The sequence below is a fragment of the Mustela nigripes genome, chromosome 13 (assembly GCF_022355385.1).
Source record: "Mustela nigripes isolate SB6536 chromosome 13, MUSNIG.SB6536, whole genome shotgun sequence".
Classification (NCBI taxonomy): domain Eukaryota; kingdom Metazoa; phylum Chordata; class Mammalia; order Carnivora; family Mustelidae; genus Mustela; species Mustela nigripes.
The window spans coordinates 64,606,048-64,621,137 of NC_081569.1; the positions used below are offsets into that span (position 1 = coordinate 64,606,048).

The window sequence follows — 15,090 nt, forward strand, 5'->3', positions numbered from 1 at the left end:
ATAAATACACAAAAAGTAGAATCAGACTTATAAATACAGAGAACAAACTAATGGCTGCCAGAGGGGAGTGGGTTGGGAGGGTGAGAAAAATGGGTGGAGAGAGGGAGATACAGCTTCCAGTTATAGAACCAATAAGTCAGGGGAATAAAAGGCATAGCTAAAGAATACAGTTAATAACATGGTAATAATGATGTACAGCTACACTTGTGGTGAACATAGCATAATGTATTTACTTGTCAAATTACTAAATTATACACCTGGAACTTATGTAACATTGTTTGTCAATTGTACTCAAATTATATATATATATGTATATATATATATGTATATATATATATATATACATATATATATATAAAATAAAAAATAAAAAAGACCACACACATACAGTGGGAAAACGGGAAATTTTAGGGAAAAATAAAACCCCAAATCACTAAAATTATCATGAGACAATTACTGCTATTGATTACCTTCAGCCATTTTTTCTATATTTCTATATGTGTATATATTTATTCAGGTATCTAACTACCTTCATTTTCTTTTGATTTGGGGGATGATTTTTTTTTGCCTTCAGCTCTAACATTTAATTCTTTTTTAAAAAAATTTTTATTTTTTTATTAGCATATAATGTATTATTAGCCCCAGGGGTACAGGTCTGTGAATCGCCAGGTTTTCACACTTCACAGCACTCATTATAGCACATACCCTCCCCGATGTCCATAACCAAACCCTCCTCTCCCTACCCACCCCCTTACCTCCGCAACCCTCAATTTGTTTTCTGAGATTAAGAGTCTCTTATGGTTTGTCTCCCTCCCGATCCCATCTTGTTTCATTTTTATCTTCCCTACTCGCCAACCACCCCCCAACCCTGCAACATTGCCTCTCAAATTCCTCATACCAGGGAGATCACATGATAACTGTCTTTCTCTGATTGACTTATTTCACTCAGCATAATACTTGGGGGGATGATCTTATATATATAGTTTTGTATTTTGTTTTTACACTGAATTTTTTTCTCATTAAACTTTAATAGGTTTCAAAATTCTGTGACAGATTTTTGGTCAAACTGTTTCCATTAAAAAGAACTTATTTTTAAAACTAGTAACTTAACATTGCCACAGGGAAAAAAACGGTAGATAAAACATCCTCTTTTCCCTCTGAAGTTTTTACATTACATCTTTATCTTTAACCAGACTTTACCATTAAATTTAATTGGCCAATTGAGACAAGCTGTTCTAGACCTTCCACCACTGGTTAAGACTGGGGTGGCAGTTATTAGAGATAATATTCATTTAGCCTACTGAGTTTTATGGGAAGACTTGATGACCTTACCAGCTCCAGCAACCTCCCTGTCCACTGATTTGATGACACCCACAGCAATGGTCCATTTGAAATAACAGACGGCCAAATGAGCCAGAGGAGGAAAGTCAGAGAAGCTTTCCAAGAAGCATATCAACCACGACAGCATCACCAGATTTCAAAAATACAAGGCTATCTTTCAGCTTCTTACTGCACGGGGATCCATCTTCTCCTTCAGCTCCACAAACTCGCAAGCAGTGTGAGCTGTGACAATCCAGCACAGGTTCATAGTCAGTACTTATTGGACCTGGATGGTTCAGGGTAAACACCTGACCAATGAAGCCAGCTGCTTCCATTGGTGGGTTATTTTTGTTATCACCATCCAACAGCAATGATGAGTATTTTTAACAAACACATTCTTGACACTGAAGACCACACTGTCCCGAGGAAGAGCTTCCCTCAAACTTCATCGTGCATTTCAACAGATTTTTCCTCAGTTGTAACATTGATGGTAACAAAAATGACCACAATGCCATGTTTGAGAACATAGTCTCACAGAGACGGTACCAACACCACCAATTTTGTAGACATCCTCAAACCCAAGGCTCGTCAGTTCGATGAACTGGTGGCACAATGCAATCCAGAGTTTTAATCAGTATTGTCCCACTGGCATTGCCATCTTTACTGGTGATTTTCCATCCCCTGAACCAAAGTATATTTATACTTGGCTCCAGCATGATGTCACCATACCAACCAGAAACTGGCACAAATGCTACTGTGTCTGGGTTGCAGCCAGTTTTCTTAATGTGGGTGCTGACTTCCTTCATGATTTCTTCCTTATCTCTGGCTGAAGGGTGGCTCCATGGAATCCAGTTTGTTAATGACAACAATTAGTTCTTTCACAGCTAGTGTGTAAGCCAGAAAGGGATGCTTATAGGTTTGTTTTTGGATATACCTGCTTCAAATTCACCAACACCAGCCAGAACAATCAGGGCAGAAAATTTTAGGCACAGCCTGAGATGTGCCTAGAATTGTGTTTTTGATGAAGTACCTGTATCCTGGAGCATCCATGAGAGAAACATAATACTGGTCTCAAATTTCCACACGGAGTTATTAGTGGTGATCCCAGGCTCACATTCAGCTTTCAGTTTATCCGAGACCCAGGGATAGTGGAAGGAGGCCTCTCCCACATCAGCAGCCTCCTTCTCAAATTTTTCAATGTTTCTTTTTGTCAGTGTCCCCACGTTTGTAAATCAGATGGCCACAGTGGTCGACTTGCCTGGATCTACATGTCTAATGATGTTGATGTTAATGAGTCTTTTCTTTCCCTATTTTGGTTTAGATTTAGCAGTAGTTTTCATGATACGTGCGTTCTGGCAACAAACTCATTGCAAAAAATGCTACACTAAAATTATATATGGTGGATTTATTTCCCTCTTTTAATTAAGTTAAAAATGGCTGATTCTATTAAAAACATTTAATCATATTCTTAGTGTTGGCAATTTTATTTAGGGAACTTGTAATTATATAATTATAATGTATAATTCATAATTATTTCTTTTGTCATCAATTCCATGATGAATGTCTTTGATGCATCTTTGAATAATCTTTGACTGCATTTTTTTATTATTTCCTTATTATAGAATCTTGTCAAGTTCATTAGAATTCATTCTTGAAGGTGAGATGGCATGTATACTACAAGACTGCAGAATTTTCTGAAAATCAAGGTAAGTAGTCTGGTGTCTCTGAAGGAATAGAATTTGGCATAATGTTCTTCTGCCTCTAAGAGTCTATGATTCTATGATCGGCCACTCTTAGAAATTCTTTGTTAAAGGATTGTAATATTTTACATTTGTATATATGAGGTATATATAAACAAGCTTTAATGTGGATCCTATAGAAATTAATTAAAAAATTAAAGCATTATTAAATTTTGTATACATAATTAAGCTTAGTATTTTAATTGACATTTTCAGTATCATTCACTCAGGAAAAAATATCCAGAACACTGTCAGGGGTGGAAAGCAGAACTTGAATATGAGTTGATGTGGTTCAGTTAGAGTCTATAAACATAGCTGAATAAGGCCTAGATTATGAAGTAACAAAGTTAATAACACATTACACATCAAGCTCTAAAAGGCAAGCATTGGAAATATGAAGTGATTCTCCCAATATAGGTCATGGGGCTTTAGTCTTAACTACTATTGTGGTGAGATTAATTTTAATCCTGTTATTGATCTGGGATATAGAGAATTTGGATAGGGTCCAGAGGAAATGAGAATAAAAGTGAAAATGATTAGAGGGTTGATTGGAAAACACTGGACCCACTGGGATTATTGAGTTTGGAGTGGGTTAAGGAGAGACTTAATGACAGTTTCTGACTGTAGAGGTAACACTATGGTATGATTAACTATGTGTAATCAATTTCAACTTCTATCAAGGAAAAGGCACATTTACACAAATATGGGTTTGCTTTTGGTCATTGAGAAGATATAATAAGCTAGTGGACAGCTACAATTTGTTATCAACCCTAGGATCCATTGTAGCCAGGAGAAAGAGGCTCCTAGTTTTTAAGGAGAGGTCCCGTGGAATGGATGAAATTGCAGAACAGAACAGTGTGCAGACAGAAACTGATATAATTTCTTACCATTTTAGTTGGTGCCTATTTGCAATTGGTGAGGGGGCTATTGATTATGGCCCATTGTCCTCTTTGTTATTCTGTGCTTATTTTATACATTAACAGGATTTGGTTGGCATCAATTCCCTTTATGCAAATAACACCTGTAAGCTGCAACATGACACTTTTAGCTCATGTAATGTAAATTCAAAGTATATACATACATCTGTAAGTCACACTGATTTAGAAGGAAGGTCTGCTTTCCTTCAATATAACAAATTACTCCTTTGGAATATGTTAAGGACTTTTGGAAACTTATTTTGATCATTAGATAAAAAATCACTCCTTGGAAAATTAGTACCTTAAATTATATAATAAATTCAAGTAGGTGGATTACATGGATTTGAAATTTGGAATAGTGGTATTCTGCTTTCCTCATGAGGAATCTAGAATGGAGTATTGTATGGTTGAAGAATGCTGTTTACAGTGTTGGTTTTCTTAGTAGTCAGGGCCCTATTTTTTCTGGTTATTTAACTCAGGGCCAGGACAGCCCCTCATGTGATCCTTTATCTTTCCTTATTGCTTTCTGACTACAACCATAATCCTTCTACTCATCCTGTTCTTAGATTCTGCTTCTGTTTCTTTCCTCCTTCAAATTTTCATTCAACATGTCTACCAAATTTTTCTCTTGAATCAAAATAGTAAAATGTGATCTGCCTTCTCGTGATCTCTGTCAAATAAATAAATAAAATCTTTAAAATAAAAAAAAAAAATAGTAAAATGTTAAGACTTTGTATTTGGAGTCCCTAGACATGGGTTTGAAGGCAGCTCCATCTCTTTCGGAATTTGGAATTTTAGCCAAGTTTCTTAACCTCTCTGAGATGCAGTTCCCTCACATGTGAAATTAACATAAAAATATCTATAATGCAGAGGTACTTAGAGGATTAAATGCAGTAACATTTATAACAGGTTTACCCCATGTGGCACACATTAAAATGAAAAATTTCCACAGCTGTTATTTTCTATTTGATCACTTTCTTCAACTTTGAGACACTTGTGATCATTCAATAAACATTTATTGAGCATTTATTACATTACAGCTTTGTGCACAGTAGTGCACAATAGTTTGTTCTGGATAAAGAGTTAATAATAATGATAATGATACAAAATAGTTCTCTTATATTCATGGAGTTTACAGTAGATTATGATTCACCATTGATTTAATAAGAGCTTTGCAACAAAAAAACTACATTAAACTATGTATTCATTTTAAGGTACACCATGATTTCAGTGATATATAAAAGGGGAAAATGTATAGAAATTTTGCATAATTACTGTCTCACTCCAAATAAAAGCCTGAACAATTTCTGAATACTGGTCATCATCTTGAATTTTTCTTCGGTTATATTTGTTCTATTATCCAGCCAACCTATTTCTTTTCTGTTGTACTAATAGGCTCTACCCAGTCCTGTGGTTGTTGGTCAGGGGTACATTCAGGCTCTGAGTCTTTGTGGCCCATTGTTTTGTTAATGCTGTGGGATATGCCTGAAAATTCCAGTCCTGGTGATGTGCCACATTTAAGGAAACACAGTGAAAAGTAATTTCATACAGTTCCAGTATAATTTCTTGCTTCCTCTCTTGCCAATCCTTCATCCCCAGGACTCCATATCTCCACACCCCATTCCTTCTATGTCTTTCAAACCGTTCAACCTCTCCAAAAGCTCTTTTTATATCACTCGCATTCTTAGCATTCTCCATAATACTCTTTCACCTCTGTGGTTAAAATAAGAGGAAGGAAATGCCAAGTAGGCAATGCCAGGATTTTTCCTAATTGGAGGCAAGAGGAAGGTGAAGCTATGAATTTTTATTCATAGTGAAGAGTTTCATTTCCGTTATGCAGTTACAATTTCTTGCTACTCTCACCTAAGGATTGAGCACCCTATTGGGCTAAGGGGTGAAGATGGGATCAGCTGAAAGTGTGGGGAACTGACAGATTTGGTTCCTGCAAATGCCTAAATCCTCTTGGGCATGTTTCTGTAACCTTGGCAATTGGGTGTCCTTTACTCTTTCCTATGTAGACGGGCATGTTTCTGTAACCTTGGCAATTGGGTGTCCTTTACTCTTTCCTATGTAGACGTTAGGGACAATCCTGGTCTTGCATAGGAGCAACATATAAACCCTATAGAAGTTGCTCTTTGGTTCAATACGAACTTAGTTTCACCATTGGTTCCTCTGATACTTGAGCCCTCTTTCTCTGGTAACACTGTCTGATATTCCAGGTACCACTGATTAAGGTCTAAGTGCCAATTCTTAAGGATTTTTCAGGACATTTAGGGTTAACACAGTAGCCATAAAACAAACAATCGTTCAATAACGTGCAAGGCTAGCAAAAAACCCAAGAATATTGATATTAAAAATATCCATAACTTACTATCATACTTTGACCTTGGCATTACAATTTTGCTATCTTGCAATTTATATTGATCTTTAGTTTTAGGATTTTTTTTTTAAGTGGGGAATGCCAGCATATTGGATTTACCTTATTAGAGTAAGTACTGAGTTTTGGAGGAATTGGGGTTTTAGGCCTGGGACAGTAGGCTTTAGAGAATACTGCTTCAGATTTGTTTCATGTACCTTGAATCTTCCACGTCTAAAGGGAAGCTGCACAATATATAGTAAATCAGGACAATGATATTATTGGGTTAAATCACAACTTAATTATTCAGTTACTTGAGGCTACATAATCATTGAGCCATATCTTTTGATAATGTTCCCTTAGACTCTCTGGGAGTAACCAAATTTAGAATGATGTGCTGTCATGCAACTTCTAAGAAACATTTTGTGTGCCGTCCTTGGTGATTGGTTAGCAATGCCTCAGAGATTACTGCTTGTGTAAATTTCATTAATTATTTTACTTCAAACATGATGAAAGTATTTTTTAAAAATTTAGTTGAGATCTAAAACAAAATCAGATATAATTAGGGACTCAGAGCCACAGAGGATTTGTTTGAGGAGCAAAACTGTATTCATGGATTTATAAAGGGTATCTGAAGTTTATAATTGAGTTAAAATTATCAAGTATTTGTAAAGTTGCTGGATTTAAAATATGCTAAACATTTTTGTAGAGACTCTCAAACATTTGGTAGAAGAGACAGTTAGGTTTAAAGATAGCCAAACGTTGAAAAGGAAGCGCTAGTTATTCTATCGCTGTCACTCCCAAGTCTCACTGCATAATTATGCTATAGTTGTTACATGCTCCCTAGAGGATCCAGTTCAGCAATGTACATCCTACCTCTAGGTATTTTTCCCCCAGTCCCATAAGCCATGGGGGCTGTGGGTAGTCACCGATTTACTCATATTATCATGCTGCACATTTAGCCATAGCATTTGCATTGTATTGTTAAGGAGAGTGGATATTTCCTCATAGTTTGGGGTTTTCCAAGCTAACAAATATAATCATTTTTTCTCTCCAAAAACTATGTCTGCAATCTAGATAAATTATCAGCAGTTGCATAGTGATAACTGTATAATAAATTCATGGTTCAAATGAATGAATATGGTTATAGCCATGGTTAACTGAGACTGGTGTCAGAACCCATGCTTCCTCTCACTTACAATTTTTATAAATACATCAAAAAGCTGCACATTAAAACAACATATTAGAACCATGAGCCAATCTACAATGAATACTGATAGTGTTTTAAGGACAAGACTATAAAAAAATAAAGACCCCCAAGTGCAATTGCATACTTTCTTATTAATCATCAACGTTAATAATCGTTGCTTAAAATAATTCTAGTTTAACCTCTTAAGTTGAGTAAGATTATTAACTCTCAAAATTTTATAAGAATAAAAAACCATTTTGTGAAGACATAGATCTGATACTTGGTGGCTTCTGCACGGTTTCTTTTTTACTCTTTTAATCATATCACTGTACAAATTGGTGTTCAGTTCTCTTATGTTCTTGCTTCTCAGGAGAAAGGATCCATGTAGATTTCCCAACTTGGATCCTCTACTTGTGTCAAAGTATAAAGTAAGAGGAAACTTTAAGAAGGTCTCTTTTCCAAACAAGGTTACCTTCAGTCCCATGTCTTTCATCCCGTCCAGTTCCACATTCTTAAGAACTAATATTGCTGTGAACTAAATATCCATATTTAGATCTTTATTATTTTTTTAGATCTTTATTAGTAGTATTAGATTTCATTTTCCTTTTTTAGCCATTGTAGGAGATGCATTCTATTCTCTTCTTCATAGTATATTTTTATCAAGAAATGAATATGTTTTTCATATTTCAGGACCTACTTTAGATTCCACCTGTGTCTTGAAGATTTCCCTGATAATTCTAGCATGGCATACTCCCTTTTATGAAATTTTATGTTTATTATTTTCATTGTGCATTTAGGATCCTGACTACTAGAAGTACTTTGCTTTTTTATGAATCCTTGAATATGCATATGGAAGTTGAGTATTGAAAGGTGACTTTATGTTGAAAGGATGAGATATGCTTTTGTTTCCAGATTGTTAAATACATCATAAAATCTCATTACACCTTAAGTTTTAGAGACAATTTCCAATGATATATATTGAGACTTCCTTGACTTCTTTAATTTTACTCTTTTTAGGTACAATTAAATATGTAGTTGATAAGCTAAGGCCCAGTTAACATTCATATTTCCTCAATTATATTAAAAATCGTATTAAAATTATGGAATGGCTGGTAACAGCATTTTCACTTCTATTGACAAACTAGTTTTACATCATATTGGTAGATACCCAAGATATAATAATTCATTCTTGACTTATTAAAGTCTAATACAAATTATTACTTTTATCCCAAATCTGATAATGTTTGAACCTCAGGACCTTTGAGCTCTATTTATTCTCTTAAGTAATTTTTGTTTAGGATTTTAGTTCTACATGTGTTTCAACTGATAAGGACATTATAATTTTGTATAATTACTATTCCTTCAAAATGGCCCAATAATATTTTTCTTTCTCTTCTGCTTTGTCAAGTTTTCAACTGGGATGAATTTTTATTTGCCTAAAGAATTCCTTTTAGATTTTCTTTTAGTGTGGGTCTTCTAGCAGAGAGAGAGAGAGAGAGAAAGAAAGCAAAGCAAAGAAAAGAAAAGAAAAGAAAAGAAAAGGAAAGGAAAGGAAAGAATCGAATCCCTTGGATTTTCATCTAAAAATGACTTTATTTTACCTTCATTTTTGAAAGAAACTTTTTATTGGATATAGAATTTTAAGTTGGCAGTTATTTTCTCTTAGCACTTGAAAGTGTTTATTCTATTGTTCCTGGTGTGCACCAGTTCTGCCGAGAACTTAGTCACCATCCTTACAGTTACTACTTCAAAAGTAATGTTTTTAAAAAAAATCCCTGTCACTTCTTTAGACTTCCTTTTTGTCCTTGATATTTTGCATTGTTACTATGATGTGCCTAGATATGGTTTTCTTTGTGTTTTTCCTCCTTTGAATTGAGTTTTTCCTCATTGGAATTCTTTGGGTCGATGTCTTTTATCAGGTTTAGAAAATATTCAGCCATTGTCTCTTCAAATATTGTTTCTGCCTTATTCTTTCACTTTTTTTCCTTCTGGGACTCCAACTATAAGTGTGTCTGGCATGTTCCCATGCATCTATTTTACTTATTCAATGTATTTCACTTTACTAATCCTGCTGCCTCCAATCTGCTCTATTTAACATAGATGTATATCCATCTAATATAGTTATTACATTCAGATACATATATTTAAATTTTTTAAGTTCCATAATATCCATTCAGTTATTTCTATAGATGCCAGTTTTATGCTGAACCCCTTGATCTTTTCATTTATTATGTGTACCTTGTCCCCTTTTTTTTTTGAACATATGAGTCAGAGTTATTTTTATGTCTTTGTGTGTTAACTCCAAAGCTAGAGTGTATGTGGATCTGTTTATGATTTTGATGTTATTTGTCTGCTTTTTCTGTATTTCCTATGTTTTTCCAATTTTTAAAAAATTGTGTGCTGGACATTGTGTACTAAAGGGCCTTAGAAAATCTGGGGACGTTATATTGCACCAGTGATGGTTTTTCCCCTTCCTGTATTCCACACAGGATGAACAGAAGATCATGTCAATTTAACAAGAAACTGAGTTGGGTCAAAACTTGGTTGCAGGATTAGAAAGACTCAGACTGCTTCTTGTTCATCCTCTTCTCTAGGCATGTCCCTCATGGAATATGTATTAAGTATCTTTCCTGTAGGTCTTCTCAGTCCTGGAGACCTTCAGGAATGTAGATTTGCCTTTCAGAGATTCTCAACCAAGTTTTTTAGGTTTCTGCACAATGACACTTCAAATATGGTAAATGTCTTTAGAGACAGACCAGTGGGATTTTGCAACAAAGCTAAGCACCAGGCAGTGGCAGCAGATTTCAGTCTCTCTTCTAGAAAATATGGCCCAGCTAACCAGACTTTCACAGTGGAATTCAGCAGTGGGACTTAGCAAATATTTTTATGGGTAAACTGGATGATTTTCAAATTTTTAGTATGTTCTTCAACTCACAGAAACATTCAGAATGTCATTTCACCAAATATCTAGGTACCCTGTAAGCTAGTCAAGTTGACACATATAATTAACCATCATACTGTTATTAAATTTATGACACTATATTTTACTACTAATGATTTTTATATTATATACATATGTGGTATGTAATTTATTAAACATCATTTTATGTGAACTACTTCATTTGGCATCCCAGTCCATCCAGTATGTTGTATATGCTCAATTCATATTTGTTAATAATGAAAAATGTCCACTTCAAATACCAACTGTTTTATGTAGAAATAAGAACACATTTTAGAATTATTCTGCCTGTGTTAAAATCCTATTTCTGTCACAATTAGCTGTGTGTTTTGGGGTATCAATTACCTTATCTATAAAATGATGAAAATAATAACTATCTCATTAGGTTGCTGTGAAGACTAAATAAGATAATGACTAACCAGTGGCTGACAGACACTCAGTCATATGTATAAAGTACATAAAAATCTTTAAATCATCATAATCATTGTTGTTGTTGTTGTAGTCATTTCTAATTTTGAGCCATATTTCTCATTCCAATGAGATGTGCTTTGCTACTTTTAAACTTCTTAGCCATATTCATACACTTCTCTGCTGGCTTTAACTTAGCCTGAAATTATAGCTCTTTGGATATATGATTTATCACTGAATATCTAATTTTAAGATTTTTTGTTTTCTTGACCAGGGATTGTGCAATACTAATCATCATCATCACCACTGTCATCATCATCATCGTTATCATTTGTAGTAGGTAATACATAGCAAGCACCAATTGTTGAATAAATGAGTGCATAGAAATGAAATCACACTTTCTATATATACTGTATTTGGCATCTGAATTGATGTCTGTTTTAATTTTATTCAGAGTGATATTACTATGGTAATTATACAGGACCAAAAAGAGAGATAAAAGGTTGACTTAATACTTAAATGATTTATTAATGCCTATGAAAGCCAAATACCCACATGTAATATAATAGGAGGATAAGTTTTTTGTTAGTTCAAATAAAGAAGAGTGATGGAGAATTGAATTACCACCAGAAACACAGCAATTTTGGCTTAACAAACTCAACAGAATCTGTGTCATGGTAGTCAATACTATACCTGGGTTTTTTAAAAAAAATGTTTTATTGTTTTATAAACATATAATGTATTATTAGCCTCAGGGGAACAGGTCTGTGACTATATCTGGGTTTTGAATGGAGATTCATTTTTAGCAAAACTGTATTAACCATCACATTAAATTCTGTTAATTTAACTGTTACTGGTTCATTGTTTGTATTTATTTTATAGACTGTTTTGTTTTTTAAGTTGTACACAATTTAGTAAGTGTAAGAATATATATTTAAGTTCAGAGCTTTAACATGTATCAATATTTAAGTAACATAATAATAAAATGATCTCCCATTTGGAGTTTATAACACTTGTTTTCCTTTAAATGGAGACCATGTCTTACTCAAATTTTGTAAGCACCATATGACCCAAGTACTTATTCAATAGGACTCCATCTGAGCACAGCTTGTTAGCCTATAGACTTGGATGTACATGCCCTCGAAAGCATCACAGCAACATAGCAAAGCCCAATATATCAGAGTTAATCTGTGATGCAGGCATCAGTCCAGCTGGTACATTCTATTGCTGTGAGCTCTTCACTCTGTAAGTGGTGATTTATTTGGCATTCAGATTAAGATCTTGTGTGGAAATAACAAAATAGACTCAAGCCCTGTGCTGCCCAATTCTCCTAAGAGTCACCATGTGAAGATGCAGCCTTGGGCCTGAGATATTTGGTAATTGCCTGTTTCTCTACCCCTGCTACATTTGTATAAACTCTGTTGAATAAAAAATGAGTCACTTCTTTTATTTCTTCTACTCCAACAACTAAGTCTCATAATTAGAATTTTCAGCTTCTTTTAATACATTTAATTATCTGCTGATTCAAGCATCTTCAGGTCAAATGCATTTAGAAAACAGCTAATTATGCCCTTTCCCATGGGTGGAAAAATCTTTAAATTTAATTAAAAGACCTTAACTCAACTCCTTCACATTAGGGTCTACTTCCCAATGGATTTCCTACAGGGTGACTTAAAGAATCAAGCTCAGTATTAAAATTAGAAGCAGCTATTACTTATTTCTTCTTTGAAACAAAATTATTTTTGGTTGAAGGATACTTTGATCATTAATTTCATTCTTTCAGTTTCGCCTCTGTATTCACTCATAAAAGCATAGATTGAGAAACTTGCTTGACAGTTTTCAGGTTGTTTATTTTCTGTATCTTGTGCCAGTAAAGCACCTTAAACACAGACTACTGTTTCTCAGCCTCAAAATTCTCTTTGGCATACTAATCAACACATAAGCAAAGGTGGCAGAAAAAAAAAAAATCTTAAAAGAAGAAAAATGTTAAGCACCAGATCTGAGCCAAGCAAAGTTCAAATATACAGGATGTTCTGACTTTTATGAGAGAAAGCCACAAATATATTTTTCTATTTCCCTTTTCTAAATTGGAAAATTGGAATAGAGAGCTATCTTGGTTTAGTATCTTCTAGGAAAGCATAAAAATCAAGGCAAATCATGATTTTTTTTCTTTAGTTTCATGAATTTTACTTTTTTTCCCTTGACTTAGTACAAACTTGTTTTTTATTAAAAATTGGCTTTACATGAAAGGAGAAATCCAGGTGTTGAAAGCAAGGAAGCAATCTGGAAAGAAATTATGCATTATCCTTACTTGCGTTTCTTCCTCTCATCCGTTTCCTCTCTATCCCTCCCGTGCTCCATTTTTCCTCCCTCTCTTCCTTTTCTTCTCTTCTCTTCTCCCTTCTCCTTCCCTTACTCCTTTTTCCCCCTTTTCTTCTTGTTTGGCTTAGTACTTCTAGAAGACACTTAATTATGCTCACAACATATTGATACCTTAAGGAGCCTATGATAAGCCAAACCTACTTCCACTCCCATTCCTTGCTTGTCTGAATCAGAGTCATAGGAAAGTAATTAAGGATACTAATTGCTCTTACTTGTTTGACAGACAGGCATTGGGGAATCACTGGAAATTTTTAAACAGATAAATGGGATCCAGGGAAGTGATTTTTTAGGAAGAATTATCTATCAATGATGGACAGGAAGACCTAGCATTAAGGAGTGGTACACTCATTCATAGGCAGAAAGTGTCGAGGATTTTGAATACCCCAAAACTGTGAAAATGGAAACGACTTCATACTGAAAGACATTTAGGAAGAATAATTAACCAGTGATAGGTTAGATATAGAAAATAAAGAATAGAGGTGAGCCAAAGATTGTCTGCTTTTAAGCCTGAATAAGGAAAATGGAAGTGTTATAAATGGGAGCTGATCATAAGAGCTGACTGGGTGAAGAAGGTAAATTCAGTTTTAGGCATGTTGCCATTGAATGCTATGAAGCTACTTCTAGGTGGAAATGACCAAATAAATTGGGGAAATTTGGAGAAAGTATAAAAATTGAGAGAGAGAAACAACACTTCAAGGACTTGCTGATATAAATTGCCTGAACCTCTTGTTACCTTACCCATTAGTTTATCTGCATGCATACTAAAACCTTATTCATTTTCCTTTGTGTTATTGGAAAAGAATAATTTTAACACAGAAATATGCTATTTATAATTCCTTACGTGTTTCCTAAGTCAAGTTAATCCTAGTAACCAGAGGATTTTTTTTTGCAAACTTATAGGTTTAATAAAACTTATAGGTTTTATTAAAGGGTTTGAGGATACGTGTTTGGAGGAAGAAAACATAGGAATAAGAGACGGTACGTGCTATAGAGAGGCCAGGAGGGAAGGAAGGTGTATAGGACTGTGGCCTGAGGAGCTATGAAGCTATGGAAGCTATTGTGTTACAGAGCAGTAATCACAGCATGGCAAGTAGGGGACCTTGGGGCTAGACACAGAAATATCTAATGATAAAATTTTTGGTGAAGTGCTACATATGTGTTATGATACAACTATTTCATGTGTACCCCTAGAACACCTATGGATCTTGAATATATATTTACCCCCATGTGATGTAGAATTTTTTTTTGTATGAGTAAACAGGTATTAAGAATCCTGCTCTATGATTATGATAGAATGGGAAACATGCTATACAGGGGGTCAATCCATGTGGTTGATATTTGCGTTTGTATGAAGGTGTAGAGGGGTGTGTGTGTGTGTGTGTGTGTGTGTGTATGTTTGTGTTTGTGTGTGTGTGAGAGACAGAGGGAGAGGGAAAGAGAAAGAATGAATTGGGAAATGAGTGTCCAGAGGAGCCATTTATTAAGGAGGGTGGGTTGCTGTCAATGTTGTTCAGGAGAAGTTGGAGATACTAGATGGGGAGTCTAGGAGGTAAAGTTGGCCTCTTTAGCAATGGTAAGTGCAAATCCAGTGGTATAGAATGAACATGCTAAAGAACAGTTGAAGTAATTGACGTAGACTTCCATGAACTCAAGAGAATTCTATGAAGCCACCCTACCACGTTGCTGGGCTTTTATTGAAAACAAATTTTGCATGAAGTAAAGGAGAGCCTTAAGAACCAGAAAAAGACTGTTTTCTCATCAGCCAAGAACTTTAGCCTTAGGTTAATGGAAAATGTACTAAAAATAGGAGAGAAGAACCT

The 15,090-nt window shown here is 34.8% G+C and overlaps 1 pseudogene; it reads right to left on the bottom strand.

The window, feature by feature from the left end:
- Positions 1-1,288: 1,288 nt before the first annotated feature.
- Positions 1,289-15,090, bottom strand: part of LOC131999364 (elongation factor 1-alpha 1-like) — a 116,482-nt pseudogene continuing 102,680 nt past the window's right edge.